At 36.9% G+C, this 17548-nt stretch overlaps 1 protein-coding gene across 1 annotated transcript in view; it reads left to right on the plus strand.

Moving 5' to 3' along the window:
* Window positions 1-17337: 17337 nt before the first annotated feature.
* The window catches only part of FBXL4 (F-box and leucine rich repeat protein 4), a 69042-nt gene continuing 68831 nt past the window's right edge, over window positions 17338-17548 (plus strand). Inside the window, 1 exon segment of the mRNA XM_025042835.1 lies at window positions 17338-17474. The gene's annotated coding sequence lies outside the window, so the exon portion shown is untranslated.

Consider the following 17548-nt stretch of genomic DNA (forward strand, 5'->3'; position numbering starts at 1 on the left):
ACTCTGTCTGAGCAGAGAAAGATCAGCATTTCAGCAGTGGGTGTTTCTTGTTCGAGTTGCTTGGGAGAAAGTCAAAGTGCACCCCCTCTTATGATTCTAATTAGCTGTAGAGTAGCTTCTTACTGAGAACAGCTGGGCTCTCAGGACCTGGGCTGTGGGGGCAGAAAAGGGGTTGACTCAGCAGGCCTTGGTGGTTCTAATTCATTGCCTATCCTTAGGGCTGGCCCTTGGTCAACTCCTGGGAGATAACCCCTGAGTCTTTAGAATATTCTGTCTGATAAGAGTGGTTTTATGTACCTGAGGCCTTGGGACATGCTACATACGTTTGCCAGATAAATTTACCTTAAAAATGTAATTTATATGTGGAGCAACAGGAACTCTCATTCATTGCTGATGAGAATGCAAAATGGTACAGCCACTTTGGAGGACAGTTTGGCAGTTTTTTATAAAACTAAACATACTCTTACCATGTGATCCATCAATCGTGCTCTTTGGTGTATATAGATACCTAAAGGAATTGAAAACTTATGGCCACAAAAAAACCTGCATGTGAATGTTTATAACTGTTTTATTCACAATTGCCCAAACTTGGAAGCAACCAAGAGGTCCTTCAGTAGGTAGATGGGTAAATCTACCATGCTACATCCAGATGATAGAATATTATTCATCTCTAAACAGAAGTAAACTATTAACCTATGAAAAGACATGGAGAAAACTTAAATGCATATTACTGAGTGAAAGAAGCCAATCTGAAAAGGCTACATACTGAATGATTCCAATATGACATTCTAGAAAGGCAAAACTAGGGAGACAGTATAAAAATCAATGGTTTCAGGGGTTAATGGGGGAGGGAGGCATGAATAGGCTGGGCACAGATATTATTTAGGGCAGCGAAACACTGTATGATATATTGCAAATATATGTATTGCAAATTTCTTCAAATGCATAGAATGCACAACACCAAGAATATTAATTTGTCAATGTAGGTTCATCGTTTATAACAAATGGACCACTATGGTGGGGGATGTTGATAATGGGGGAGGCTGTGCATATGTGGGGCCAGGAGATATATGGGAAATCTCTGTGCCTTCTTTGAATATTGCTATAAACCTAAGAGTGATCTAAAAAACAAGATCTATTTTGTAAAAAATAAAATGTGATTTATGGAGAATGCCTGTTTTTGCTCTGGGTGTGTGTGTGAGTAGCTATGATCGTTCATGCAGCCCTGCCAGCCTACATGACTGACCTCCAGTAAAAACCCTGAACACCAGGTAGCATTTGAGTTGCTTGTTTGGCAACTCTTTGTATATGTTGTCAAACATTATTGCTGGGAGACTTAAGTATGTCCCTGTGCAATTCCATTGGAAGGGGACACCTGGAAGGTTGTGCCTGGTGTTTCCTGGACTTCAGCCTACATATCTTTATCCTTTGCTGATCCCCACCTGTATCTTCTCACTGTGATAAACCAAAACCATGAGTACAACAGTGTACTTGAGTCCTATGAGTCCTTTCAGAGAAACATGATCTTGAGACTCTTGACTTAGCTGTCTATGCACACAAACCACCAAGGTATATTTTAAAAAGGCAATCACATGCTTAGATTTCAAACATCATCTTTTCACTTAAATCTAAATTAATTGCATTATAAAAGATTCTCATCATCCACTATTGGTTTAGTGCCTTTGGGCTCCACTTTTCTTCATCTGCCAGTCTCTTCCCCAATCAGCAGTGGCTAAAGTGGCAGGTTGTTTTCACTTGAAGCTGAAGGCACACCTCATCCTAGCTTTTGACGGGAGAAGAAACAAAGCTGTTCAGGAGGCTTTCCTTAGAAAGGGGCAGTGTACCCTGCAGGCCCTTTGGTCTTCATGGGCATGTGTAACACGACAAGTATATCTCCCTTTCTTTACCCTCTAGGTTGTATGGTGAACTTAACTATAAAGAAATATCCACAACTACAGTGCATACCCAGTGTGGTTCCAGGTGTGGCTAAGGTAACAGTTTCTATCCTGCCCCAGTTTGGATGCTCTTTTTATATTGATCTGGATCAATGACATTTTTCTGTGTCCCCGCACTGTTAAGGTCCTCTGTCATCTATATTAAAAGATCACCTCATCACACCAGAGATGCTAATGTCAATTCCAGAGTGTGAGTAGCCTTTGCATTAGCATTCACCCCATCAGTTTTATTTCTCCTTGACAACATGCTCAATCACATGCCTGCCGTGGCTGCCTGCTTTCCTAGGAGTGAGGCGTTTATACCCGTTCAGTGCTCTCTGCCCCTGCTTTCTCTCCCTGTGCTTTATCTATACCCACCCTGCTCCAGGGAAGTGTTGTGGGAAGCACTTCCCATCTCACTTTCCATTTCTGAGAAGAGAGAGTAGATAGAATTAGACTGAAACAGCCTCCTCCACTGCACAGAATGTATAGAGTTTATGATACCCTGTGGCATCTCAGTTTTATTGTTTGACCATTTCATACCCATTGTAAGAGTAGGTGACAGTCATGCCGAACATGGAATATCTGTGAATTTTTTTAGTAAAAATTTATCAAAATAATTGACCCTCCTCTTTTGCAATACAAAGTGATAATATGGTTTTCCTCTTGTGACCTACTAATACATTTTCTACTATTGAGCTATATTTGCATTTTTTTTTAAAGTAATTTTGCCAAGTCATTCTTTTAAACATTTAAAAATATTTAAAGTAAATAGGCTTATTTTTTACTTAGGAGTTTGTGTCAGTGCTTTTAAGGGTGATTGGTCTGAAGTTTGTACTCTCCTTGTTAGAATGATGCTAACGTCATATAAGGAAAAGAGAGACAGTTTCTTTATATATGTTCTGGACTAGTTTATATAACATAGAAACAATTTGTTCCTGGAAAGTTTGAAATAATTCATCTGTAAAACCATCTGGGTCCTACACATTTTTGAGGAGTAGTTCTATAACAACTTTATTTTTTTCCATAAAAATTGACTTATTTAGATTTTCTACCTCTTCAAGGGCCAATTTTGGTAATTTGTATTGTCTTAGACTACTGTTCATTTCTTGTAGATTTTATTATTACAGAGCTCTGAAAAAGTATTTTCTTGGAGTTCTTTTAATATCCTCTCTGTTCTCTTTTTCATTTCTTACTTTATGTATAGGGTACTTCTGACAGCATAATTGTTTCTTGTATGATTGTTAGAAGTTAAGTCATTATTAGACAAATTCTTTTTGTCCTATAGATGCAGCATTACAAATCAGAGTTCTGATCCTATTCATTCTATAAAAATAGCATATGTTAATCATAGAAGTAAATGCAAGGATTACAAAATATAGTTGTTAACTAGGAGCAAATATTTATAAAGTCATAAAACATATTTAGAATAAAGTATAGATTTTATAACATCCTTTTTTGAGGATTTTTCTTTGTGGACTTTTACTAGGTAAGCTTTCTTAAAATGAATCTAGAAAGTTTGAATAGAGCTTGCTTTTTTCTATTTCTTAAACAATTCCTTGAATCAAATAGAGATACCCTTTGTTGATCTAGTTAAGATGTTCTTGAAAATTCTATTGTGCAGAGTTTTGAATGGTAAATTCTGGGAGGTTGGGTTATTTTCATGATAATTTCATATAGCTGATTATAGGATACGAGAAGTAGAGATGAATTTGGAGAGAAAGGGAGAATGTAGATCACAATGTGTCATGTATGTTATGTACCATTTGTAGAATTTTGGGCTAGATCCTCTAGACAATGGGGAATGACAGATATTTTAACCATTTATGTAGTATGATCATATTGCATTTTATAAATATAACTCTGGTAGCAATGTGAGGCATGGATTAGAAGGGAGAACGCATGAAGGCAGAGATACTGGTTATGAAGGCAGGGAAATAAGTTAGGAGGTAGAAGGGATAGATTCAAATAATGTTTAAAAGGTGAAATGGCAAGTCTTAGAGAGCAATTAAGTGTGAGGCATAAGGTAAAGGGAGACATTTAGATTGATTTTCAGATCACCCGTGGCCTGAACAATTGGGTAAATGATGGTATTATTAGCTAAGGTAATTTGGAGAAGGACAAGTGTTAGCAGGAAGATGATAAATTGTTTTGCACATATTGAATGTTCAATGCATGTTCTATGGAACATTCAGAAGAGCTGTGTTTGGGAGCCAGCTGTATATACTAGTATAAAGTTCAGCAGAGAGGTTCGAGCTGGGTTATGAAATTTGGCATGATTAGAGTATGCTAGCCAAAGTCATGAGATGAATTTGCCTGGAGGGAATGCTTTGGGGGGAAGAAATGAAGAGAGCTCAGGATCAAATCCTGGGAAATACTAAAGTTTAAAAACAATTATATTTAAATAAAGTGTTTTCATCATTCCCTTCCCAAACTGGGTCCTCTCTTCTGATGAATATCTTCTCAAGTACGCAGCTCAAGCCTTAGGGTCATATTCTTTGCTCCCCTTTTGTGCACAATTTTTAGGTTCTGTTGAATCTCTTCACCAAGTCTCTCATCTCTGCCTCTCATTCTCCATTCTCCCTGCCTCTGCCCTAGACCCTTAACATCACCCATTATGTAAGCTTCCTCCAGACGTAGAAGACTCTCTTATCTAAGATCATTGAGACCAATAGCTTGTCAATATTATTTTTAAATTTTTTTCAAGCAGGGAGTTATAAAAATTATAACACACATAAACCTTATGAAATTTTAAGTGTACATTCACTCACTCATCTTTTGATGTGGCCATAGCATTTTCCTGACTATCCATTTATTGGTGTCTGCACTGTCCTTCTTTTAGAAGCCATATTCATAGTGAATAATAATAATAACAACAACAACAACAATAATAATACTTAGCCTTTTTTCAAAACTTTCCATGTAGCAGATACTCTTATGTACTTGAAAAATTTTAACTCTGTTAATTCTCCTGTAAACTATGAGGTAGGAACTATTAGTAACTATGTTGCAGATAAGGAAACTGAGGCACATAAAAGGTAAGTAAATTACCCAAAGTCACATAGATAGCAAGTGGTTGAATTGAAATGGAATTAATTAAGTTTACCTCTAAAGGCTCTTAATAGACCTTATCCTCTACTCTGAAAGTACAAGACTCTTACAAAGTAACCAGACTATAGAATCCCTCAAGCTTTTCATTTTTTCCCAGTGTTTTACCCTGTCTCACCCTTATTCCTGCAGCAGTTATAAAACTCTTATTAAATCTTTCCCAAAGCGGGCAGTTTGGTTTTCACAGAAACAACGACCCTCTTTTATTTTGTACTCATAATTAATTTTGTTTTAAAATATTTAATTAAATGACATAATCGCAACTAAAGTCCATAAACAGATTTGGGAACAAACATCCTGACTCTTGATAAACAAGCAACTCATCTGGAAGGAGTAGGACTATAAGGGAGTTTTGTAATGTATACTCTGATCTCAGCCTCCAGAGTGATCTGCAGATCCGTCCATGGGTTTTAGACACAGTATTGAGAGCAAAATTAATGAATCACTTCTGTTTTGAGGAGGTCGATTAAGAAAATTTCTGCTTTTCTCTCAGTTTCCAATCTCTTGCCCAGGGCTTTCAAAGTGAGTTAATTTCCTAAATGATTATGTCACTCACCTGATCAAAAACATGCAGCCATTTCTTCATTATCACAGAACAAAATCCTGAGTCCAGCATAACACCTAAATTCTCAGTATGGCATTTAAGATCAAGAATTTATCCCAAACCACCTCTCCAAATGCATATATCTCTTTCCCATGTTCCAGGAATATAATAATTTATATTGAGTTTGAATTTTGAAAAAACATAATAAACCTTATTAATAATTCCCCTAAGCAGAGTCCAGGCTTCTTGTCAAGTTCTCTGCCTCTCTCTTTATTCAAGAAACTAGCAGCTACAAAAGATATAGGAAAGGGAAGGAGGGCAGAAACAGAGAGCTGCACAGTGTTTGTTCTATGAGCTCTCTAGGCCCTATGGCAGATTGTATTTTCCAAATCCCCCATTCCAGCCTTTCTATATAAATAACACTTTCTTGCTATTTTAGTGTGGTACACAGGATAGCCTCACAAACCTGTTACTCCAGTAAAATCTGCAGTGCCTTAGCTAAAGTTACTGACTTGGTCTTCTCTGCACCGTTTTTGTGTCATGATTGTTTCCTGAATCTGATTAACTAGAATATTCCTCTTATTTCCTTTTTCATATGTGGTGTCACTTGACCTAATTTATGTGTAGTAGCAGTACACCATTTTTTCCAGCACCCTACATGTAAGATACACACTTGCATGCAGAAAGTATATCCAGGCTTGTAATAGCCTTCACACGGAAGATCAGTGAGGAAAATCTTTAGAGTCTATATAAAAACAAAATCAAATTTACATACTAAAATAATTTGTCCAAAAATTCGTTTTTAAATAAAAATGCATTTTTGATTAAAAAAAAATATTATGGCAGTATTTCTGGTTTGACATGCTCTTCAGAACCTTGCGATTCTTTCTCCCAAGAGGTGGGGTGTCTGTTTTTTCACTTTGAATTTGGGCAGGAGCTTATAACCACTTCCACAAGTAAAATATGACAGAAGTAATGCTCTATGACTTCCAAAACTAGGGCATAGGAAGGATATTACTAGTCTACATTTGACTTTCTCCCTTAGCGTGGTTACCCCTTGAACTTTGCCACCGTATTGTAATGAAGTCAAACAAGCTTTTTTTGCAGAGAGACCACATGGAAAAGCCCAAGTAGAGAGGAACTCAGGACCCCAGCTGACGAAGCCCATGTCTACTGCAAGACAGTGAGTAAATGAAACTTCAGATGACTCAAAACCCTCAGGACAGAGAGGATATTAAAAGAACTCCAAGTCTTTCAGCTGAAGCCCAGACAGAACAGAGCAGAGGCAAGCTGACCATACTATGTGGTGTCATAAACCTGATTCATAGAATCTGTGAGCATAACAAATTTTTTTTTTTCTCCACTAAATTTTGAAGTAATTTGTTATGTAGTCATAGTAAATGGAACAGGCCCTTAGGGTACTTTGGGCAAAAAAAGTAGATACATTTTATGTTTAGAGGTTCTCTTCCCAGAACTTTAAGTTAGAAATGGTTGAAGAAGCTCCTCCACTTTAGGATTTCTTGCTCAATTTTTTTTTATCCCAAACTCCCATTACCCTTCTCTATGGGGCTTCAACTGGAGTTTGAAGTGATACTTGCAGTCTCAGCTCTTACCCCAGTGGCCTCCATGCCTCGTCAGCCATCTTCTCTGTGCACTGGGTTTGTGAGATTGGTTGCCCACGTTGTATTACTGGATAATTCTTTTTCCTTTAGGGTACTTTTTAGGCTCCTGGTGATTGTTTACACTGTGAGTTAATGCCATCCTCAGTTGTCTTGGACAATTCTAAGCAGTAAAATTATTGTGTGTGCTCTCCTTAAGAAATCCCTTTCTGCTTTAGAATTTCAATCTATATTCAAAAACAATATTTTCACAGCATTGATGAAAAGGAGGTAAAATTATAACAAAGTGCCATGGGTAGAAAAGAGGTAGGAGATAATTTGCTACTCATTGCAGCTCTCTCATCACCAATCCCCAAACATTTCCCACCCTTTATTTCCCTCTGCAGGCTTTTCTGTATGTCATTTTCTTTGCCTGAAAATACCTGGAATTGTACGTATCTTTCTAGCTCAGTTAAACAGACTGACTCTTTTAAGTAGCTATACTTAGTGGCAATCTTGTCCAGCTTTATGCTCGCACAGAATTTTGTTTATAATGATTTTAAACCCTCTTCTTATGGTTAAGATATCCTGTACACATGAATGTCTGTACAAATAGATAGTGAGGTCCTTGTTAGTCTTTATTTCCTTCACAACATTTAGCAGAATGTCTCTCCCATAATAAATCCTCAATAAAAGTTTGAGTTACACTTGTAAATGAAAAGAAATAGTGAAATAGTATAATAAGGTTATAATAGTATAATAAATTTATGTAATATATGTTATATTGTAAGCTTCAGAAATTTAAAACTGATTAGAGGCCTCAACTTGAGTTCAGGGTGTGTGTGTGTGTGTGTGTGTGTGTGTGTGTGTACGCGCATGCACACGCATGCATAAGTATACATACATATTTATGTGTTGTGTGGTATCTCATTTCCTTCAGTATTTCAATAAATGATTGTTGCTTCTATTTAGGCTTTGTATATAAACTCAGAAAAGTCTCTAAGGGGCCTACCTGAGAGAACCAAGGAATTTTAGTGATGGCAAGTTCTCATATATACCTAATATTTAATCTGGGTAGTTAGTGGACATATACCCTAATTATCCAATTCTGATTAAAAATTAATACACTTATAGCAGCTGAGTGTAAAAATTTGAACATGGAAAATGAATTTTAAAAGTATGATAAGGAACAAGAAATAAATTTCAATGTTTTAAAATAAATTTTACTTTAAGTTAAAAAGTGTGTTAGCATATTTCTGTTTCAAAATATTTGCTATGTATAGTGAATAATTTCTACTTTGGGAAGTGAGATAAACTACATAAAATAATTCTTTAGAACAAGTACACATGAATGAATTATTCCTTATTAACAATATGATATACATCTTCCATATAAAGATATTAATATCAATCCTTTCATTATGCAAGATTTTTTTCCATCTACAGCATTTCAGTTAACATATCCGTCTATTTCCATATGAACAGGAATCTGTAATTTTACACTAATTCCTAAGATGAATAATTGAGATATTGGATGCAGTGCCTCAGAAAAACTGAATCTTGTTTGGTGCTTGAAGTAACAACTCCTAAGCCACGAGTTAATCAAGAAAACTATACATAGGTCTTCATTAACATACCAAGAATCAGCCCACCAATAACAAAATCACTGAACATGCACATTTAATGGTGTAAAATTCAATCACACTTAACTCAGCCTGAAAATATCAGTTTCTTAATAATCTCTTGTGTTTATATAGACTAGAACCTTTCCTGTGGGGAGAGCAAATTTCTTTTGCATATCTTCTGTGATTAACCACATTTAAGAGCAGATGCCATTATTTACACTTGACAAAATATCCAAAGGTGAAGTAGCTCCCTTAAGGTCACACTGCCAAGGAGAAATCTAAATCAGCTCTAGATGTTTTGGCTGCAATTAGCACTCTCCCGAATCCAGAAATAAATAGGACAAAATGTATTTCTATACTTGGACACTTCCAAGATATTATATGGTCTCAAATGTTGCCGTGACCAACTTCTGTCTCCCTCTCAATGCTGAATGCAATGAACGAGGAAGTATAGAAGAAGTGGAGGAGGTAACTGAGTTTTGAGGCTTTGATTCTGGAAAAGGATAGAAATGGAAACCAGAGACACAGCTATGTGTCCAACTATTATGAGCTGTGGCTTGGTTATAAATATTCTATAGTATGGTTTCAAGGATTGCTGTAACATGATCATTAGTGACCATGGAATCAGGCACAAAACACCCAGTTGCAATATGGGCCCTTTTGGAAATGCTAGAGGATAAAGTTAGGAATGGATCTGTTTCTGGGGAGTCCAGATGCTGGTAAATGATGGAATGGGGTAGAGGAAGTTTGACGGCGAGGCAAAATTGATAGAGTCATTCTAGGCTCTTGATATGACCCTAGTCCTTCCTCAGATGTAATTTTGAGGCCTGGCTGGTACTTGAATATGTAGATGGTGCCAGATAATGAAAAAAAAAAAAGCAAAAAAGAAAGAAGAAAAGAAGCATGGACTAGAAGTTAGGATTGATACTGGACCTGCATTTGAAAATAAAAGGCATATATGCCCTCATTCTGCTTTCCTTTGCACTGGAAGTGAAACTCATTTGTCATCCTGGACTAGATGCTCTTTAGAAATCCTTTTAGTTATATCATTATCTTATCTTGCTTAAATAAAGAGTTTTTGAAAATTATGGAACAATAAAATTTATTTCCCACTTGCTATATTCTGTTAATTGCCCTCTCCGATTACAGAGAAGTGTGGTTGTTTTTTTTTAAAGAGAACTTAAGGCAAGTAAACTATTACACGGTGATCTTAACCTCAACAGATAAAAGAACAAGAAGCCCTCTATTTAGATACATCAACAGCAAAGCTCACAGAGAATGTGAACAGACTGATTCGACGCATTTCCAGAAGATGAAGGTATATTAGAGTCCTGAAAAAAACAAGGCCAAGAAAATTTTGCCCATATATCAGCTATTATTGGTAGTTAGTCAATATCACAGGTTTGAGAAAGTGCCAGAGCCCATTAATGGTATGAGAACATTAAGTCTTTGGTCACAAAGTCACAGTAAGACCTTGCTTGGTTTTACTTTGGAGCCATCTGGGCTTGGAGCTGTTGGCATGGATAACAAATCTGATGTTTGCCTTATGCCCTCATTTCTGTGCTGCACTTGCACTTGGTGAAAACAAATGCAGGTTGGAGCAAGACAGCAGCTGGAGACATGATACATTGGTTGAGAACGTTGACATATAGAAAGTTAAATGAGTCAAGCTCATGTAGTCTTGGTGTATGCTAGAATACTATCTCCAAAACTCTTCTAATATTTTCTGTTGGCTTCTCTGGAAAGATAGGCCAGCCATAGCCTTCTGAGAATAAAGGGATGACCACTTGTTCCATCACCTCATAGATTTTTCTCTTGCACTTGATTTTTCACTAAAACAAAAATAGAATATGGATTACCTCCCTCTATTCCCAAGGAAATCTAAAACTATTTAAAGGAGTCAACACAAATGTTGAACAAGATTCTATCCATTTACTTTGTTCAAGTCTCTAGTTAAAGTTGAGATATTGCTTTGTAATATTAATTTCTGTTCATGATAAGTCTGCATAGTTCAGATATAATATTCTGCAAGTGAATTGGTCTAAAGCTTTCTAATCAAAATATGGATCAAGGTTCAGTAACATCCAGATTATCTGGACCCTGTTATGTTTGGAACTCAGGCTCCCACCCAGAATCAGAATTTTTAATTTAACAGAATTCCCAGGATTTCATATACACATTAAAGTTGTTTTTCTAAATTCAATATATTTGGCATGTAACATTGTATAAGTTTAAGTTATACAGTGTGTTACATATTGTAATATGATTGCCGATGTGATATTTATTGCATCGCATGATCGTAGTACAATATTATTGTCTATATTCATTAGGCCATGCACTAGATCTCTATGGCTTATTTACTACTCGTTACAAGTTTGTACTCAAACACCATCACTCTTTACCCCTTCTCTCCTATCTCCTGGTAACTACTATTTTACTCTGTTTTTCACAGATTTAACTATTTTAGATTCCACTTATAAGTGATGTCATACAATACTTGTCTTTCTTATTTGACTTGATCTCGCTTAGCATATTGTGCTCAAAGTCCATCCATGTTGTCACAAATGGGAAGATATCTTCCTTTCTCATGGCTGAATAATATTCTACTGCACATTACAGTTTGAGAAATATTGGCCTATAAGACTTCTGCTATATTTACTGTAAATGATATTTGTCAGGCATTCCATGTAAAAGAATGCCTGCTTAGATTCCTATCTGTAGTTGGAGGCAAAGACAAAATTAGAATAGAAAAAAAACACCAAACACATGTATGTGAGGTCCAATTCTTGGTCTAAATGAACATAAATTCTTATTAGTAGGAGAATAAAATACTGATATTGTCCTTTCAAAAAAAGTCCCCTCCCATCCTCAAAATATGACCTTCAAAGAAAGTAGCTCAAACACCCACTCTTCTGAATTTTAAATACTTGTGTTGATTTCTAAAGAGATACTTTTGAGCCATTGCATTAGCTTGCTTTCTAGCTGCACTAAAGGCTATGGAAAAATATTCATTATTAGGGAAATTAGACATACAAATATGAAATTGGCTCAAGACTTCTCATCCTATAAAAAAGTCCAGCGCCATATGAATAGCAAACTATTTAGTAAATAGTAAATAAAGTGCCCAGTTCCATAATGGATTGATCTCAACTGACCACTGTTAAATCTTGTCTGGCCCATCTCCAAGTTGCTTGTGCTGCCCTGGCAGCCACAGGCATTCTCAGGGGGCAGGAGGCCAGGAGACGGGCGGAAGAGGGAAGGCTGCCAGACACCCATCCTAGCTTCTCTCCCTCTTCTCTTCATGAGTCATTTGATTTGGAAGAAAAGACCCCTACTCTCAATTAATCTAATCTCTCACTATTAAAGGAAGAAATGATAAGCAAGAAAAAAATAGTAAGATAATAGTACATAATAGGGAGCTTTATCTTTGGTAACATTTTGAGAAACTCATTAAAGAGGAAAGTCAATTTTTCCTCAAAATTCTGGAAACCTTCTACCAATTTATAACCAGAAAAAAAGCAAGCTTATTTTTAAATTAGTTTTCTATATTTCTTTTTAAATGATTTTGAAATAGAATAATTTTTCCCAGTAAGGTCTGAGGAATTTAACCAAGAAACCCCAAACAATTATAGTATCACAAAGGATGATATTTAAAGATGCAATTTCAGGGAGCTTCTGCCAAATTACCTTTGTCCTTTCACACACTACTCATGAGAGATACAGAACTTCTGGATAAAGAAAATGCATTATCAAAGGGTACAGGGTTTGGGGGAAGCGTTATAATAAAGGTTCATCAATCACTATAAAGATTCCATTTTAAATGATGCTTAATAAATTATTCTTGAGTCATTTGTATTTACTATATATGTTTTATTACCTATATTAACTACATAGGGAAAATATGGCTCAATAACAAAATAAGATACACTTCTTTATATTACAAAGGACATGGGTAATGCAGAAAATCATATTTTCTTTTTTTTTTGTTTTAAATACACAGATTATGTTACAATGAGGAAGGGACAGTTACAGTTGTGCAAGGGCACAAATAAGTGGGTGAATACTGCATATTTATCTGGATAATCTTGTCCCCTCAAATCTTTCACTGAGGACAAAATAATTGTGAGAAATTGAGGACTGAATTATATGAAACATTAGCATTGCAACTCTCAGATAATCACATATCACTTTTGCTTTACCTGTATGGACAGAAAATCTTTGCTTTTTTTTTATTGATTACCATGTCACTATGACTGGACCAGGCGATCTGCCTAATGCAGATACACAGGAACTTTTAACAAAAGCATGTCCACTTAAAAAAGGAAGAAGTAGGAAGGAGGCTTGTGGCCAGTGCCACAAGATAAAGCCCAAGTGAGGCTTGGGCTTACCTGGGGCACTGGCCACAAGCTTCATCTTCAGGGCCGTGTGTTCCATCCATCAGAACCACAAGCATGAAGTTACCTTAGGAAGAAATCTATTCTGTCCACTGTCGCCAGGTGGTATCTCTCCTACATTTGTCTTGACCACTGACAATCTGTCATTAGCACTGTCTTAAAGTAAATGATCCAAGATACAGAAGAAGGAATAGTACAAGTCAAAACAGTACAAAGAGTATAAGTTAGATAAAGTTTTATTTTTTGAACATATTTTTTAAACATTTAAAAAATATTTCAAGATATTTCTTCTAGGCCTGTGTAGATTCAGTCTAAAGTTTTAGTATCAGATTATTTTAAACCATCTTACTGGTTTGTGGTTAGTATTCACTTATCAAAGATATTAGAAGTTCTTCATTGGAAGCTGCAAGTTAGGAGACCTACATTCAAGTCTTGACTTTGCCACTAAGTTGCTGTAAACCTTTGAGTAAATTATCTAGTCCTTCTAGGCTTTGCTCTCCTCTGGTAACAATTGAAAGAATTAGACTAGAATGAACTCCAAAGCTCTATTCTGACATTTTGTGCTGGGACATCTCAATTTCTGATCTTCAACACGTTTTAATAAATATTAATAATATTCATATATTTGCATACTACTTTATAGTGCACAAAGTGCTTTCACTTATATGAGCTCCTTTAAATATCTCCGGTGCTTGTGAGTAGGGCACATCTCAGAAGTGTGAAGAAGCTTAGAGAAGTTGTAACTTATCCAAGATCACAGACTTATGTATATGACAGAGCTAGATAGACAGGTCTTCCTACTCTCAAGTTCAATTTTCTTTCTACTGTATTCAGCTACTTCAAGGTTATGGTAATATAAGAGCATGATTAGTTAAGCTTTTGTTATCATAAAGTAATGCGGTATCATTAAAAAAATAAAACAAAACAAAACACTGTGTTTAAAGCCAGAGAACTAGGTTTCATTGACAGTTTTGACATTATGATTTGGGGAAGTCATTTAATTTCTTTGAGCCTCATTTTCCTCATCTGCAAAAAAAAGAGGTTTGGACTACATAACTTTCGAACTTATTTCTTGGTTAAAATTTTTATTCTTCATGGCTATGACTATTTCTAGATTAATATTAAATGAAACTTTTATTGGCTATAAGAGGTTTTAAAAAAGCACACTAAGAAATCACTTCTACTAGTTGTTTTTAATGCTTTTTAGCCACTGACATATTAAAAACCTTGGACTAATATTACTGACTGAATGCCACTTTCCTAACAACTAACTTAAGATTTCACAGAGAGGTAAGTTATTTTGACTGAGTTATGTGGGAAATGCATGGAGTTGCATTTTTCTGAGAGGTCTTGACAGAAGACCTTACTTGGGAACCAATGATAGAAAACCTCGGGGAGCTCTTTGTGAAGACATTTTTGGCCCTCTCTGCAGTGTGCTGAATGATATCTCTGCTTCTCTGATGTAGTATCTTATTGTCATGCATACTCCTCACCCTGTAAGTTTATAATTGGTGGGTAGATATTCTGTTTTAAAATAAAGAAAAATCACTTGAAAATCGCAGAGGGTATGATGGTGAGTGTTTCAAGAGTTATAGACAAAGAAGAGTTTTGAACCTGCTCTGTCTTTGCCCGCCTCCCTGTCTGAGTAGAACATTATTACTTTTGAAGCTAACATAGAATGGATCATAACCAGCTTGCTCAGCTGGTTTCTTTATGCACAATTAAGCTTTGTTGAGACTTTCTTTATTTGTAATAGTGCTGTTACGGCGTGGGATGCTATTCAACTCTAAACAACATTCCATTTAATACTAGGCATTAGTTCACCCATTAAATCAGCACCATCACTAACTGATAAGTATCACTTGCCCTCACTTGGCTCTTCTGCCTAGCAAACAAAGCATGACAATGGCATGGCCCTTGAGAGAAGATTGGAGGGAGAGTAGATTGAGCAATGATGACCCAAATTCCATCCAGTCACAAAAATGGAGCTTTGCCCTAGTCTTTTCCTTTTCTTAAATATAAACTTGCATACTTTCCAAGCAGCACTTAAGTGCCTTTAAAAACAAAACTAAACAAAAACACTAAAAATAATAGAATTAACTACTACATCTCTTAAACACTAAGGAGATGAAAATGTATGGAAGGCAATGCAAAAGATATACAACAAAAGATATGCATAAGAATGTTCATAGCAGCATTGTTTGTAATAATCAAAACTAAAAACAGCTCAGTGTCCATCAGGAGTAGAATAAATAAATAAATTATGGTATATTTATACAATAGAAACTCAAGAACCCACAACTACATACAACAACGTGAATAACTCTCACAAACCTAATGTTGAGAAAAAGAAGCCAGACTCAAAAGAGTGTATAATGTATGAATCCAACTATATAAAGGCGAAAACTTAGCAAAATTAATCTCTGGTATTAAAAGTCAGGACAACGGTGCCTTTGAGTATTAGTAAAGGGTAGCCACATAGGACAGGAGGTAGGGGGCTTCTGAGAACTGATAATTACCTATTTTTTAATATGAGTGGTGAATACATGGGCATGTTCACTTTTCATCAAACTCTACACTCATGTTTGTGTCTTTTTCTAAATATATTTTATACTTAAATGAAAATTTTATTTGGAAATTAGAAATGAGAAACTGCTTTAATTAGACTGGGTCTGAATGCCCTGAAGGCATCAACTCAACTGTCTCACCTGCAACCATAAAAGGGTAAATTTTATTTACTTATTAATAAATTATTATTTTTAATCCACTTTTGATTTTAGAATAGGTTGAGATTTACAGAAAAGTTGCAATGAGGATACAGAGTTTTCCAGTATACCACTCATCCATTTCTCCCTTTATTGTTAACAACTTACATTACAATACTACATTTGTTACAACTAAGAAACCAACATTGGTACATCATTACTTTTAACTAAATCCCACTTTTTATTCCAATTTCATTAATTTTCCCACTAATGTCCTTTTCGTGTTACAGGATCCCATTCAAAACACCATATGACATTTACTGGTCCTGTCTTCTAAGTCCTCCCCTGGTTTGTGACAATTTCTCAGTTTTTCCTCCCCCCTACCCCATTAACTTGACAATTCGTTCAGGTATTTTGTAAGATACCTGGGTTTTCTGATGTTGTCTCAAGGTAAGACTGGGGTCACGCATTTTGAGGAAGAGTATCACAGCAATGAAGTGCCCTTCTCATCACACCATATCGGGTGCATGCTATCAGCTTTGTTCAACTTTCATCTAGCCAAGGTAGTGTTTATTTATTAGGTTTCCCCACAATAAAGCTACTTTCTTCTCCTTTCCATATTCTTTGAAAGCAAGTCACTAAGTGCTGCCCACACTCAAGGGAGGTTGGGCGTTAAGTTTCAGTCCCTTTTTTAAATTTCTCGTTTTGTATACAATTTATACTGCACATCATACATCAGCTCAGTTCATATACATAACTTATAAATAAATACTCTATTATTTTGCCTCAGAAGTAATCAGATAGCAGGTAAAGTGTAGTTCAACAGGCTTCATTATTAAACGTTTTTCTATCTTAATGGAAACCTTGTAACAAGATGAATTCAATGCAAACTAAAAGAAGGGTGATATTGTATAAACTGAAAATAAAAAATGAGTAAGAGAGACCGTGGGAGCATCTTCATCAGAGATAATGATCCCAGGCTTCTGAATGTTAGGAGGGAAGTGAGCCTGCAGGAAGGGTTTTTATCTGGGGCAGAAAAGGTTTGCAAATTTGGTGAATAACGCCTTTAGAAAGTTTATAACTTTGTTCCACTTTTCGTCTGTGGAATTTACCACCTGTAATCCCTAAGTATCACCAAGCGGGACTGAAGAAGCCCTAGCTGGACGACACTACTGTTGGCAGGCTGGCGCAAAATTGGAATCACTCTGGTTGCGGGTATACAAGCACTGCCAGCCCGGCGGTAACTGGGTAATTTACAGAGTCCGCCTGGGGCTGGCTAGTCAGTGGGAAGCTCCTCCCCTCGGCTTGGAGAGGGCCTACCCCGCGCCGCCGAGGGCCTCCAGCGGGGACAGCGCTCGGCCTCCCATCCGGCCCCGCCCCGCCCACGGCCCCGCCCCGGCTCCGCCCCCTCGGGCCTCCGCATCTTCCTTCCGGGTCGCGCTGGGTCGGGTTCGCCGCCGTCGCGCCGCAGCGCGGGAGTTTGGGTGCCGCCCCCGCGCCCTGGCCTCCTGGCACCGCCTGGTCGCTGGTGAAGCCCACGGCGCGCGCCCTCCCGGACCCTGCAGGGTACGGCCCTCCTTTTCCTCTTTCCTCCTGCGGGTGTCCGTGTTCCTTCCGCGCTGGGGCTGGGCCGGGCCACG

This window comes from Pteropus alecto, unplaced genomic scaffold (assembly GCF_000325575.1).
Source record: "Pteropus alecto unplaced genomic scaffold, ASM32557v1 scaffold7, whole genome shotgun sequence".
Taxonomy (NCBI): domain Eukaryota; kingdom Metazoa; phylum Chordata; class Mammalia; order Chiroptera; family Pteropodidae; genus Pteropus; species Pteropus alecto.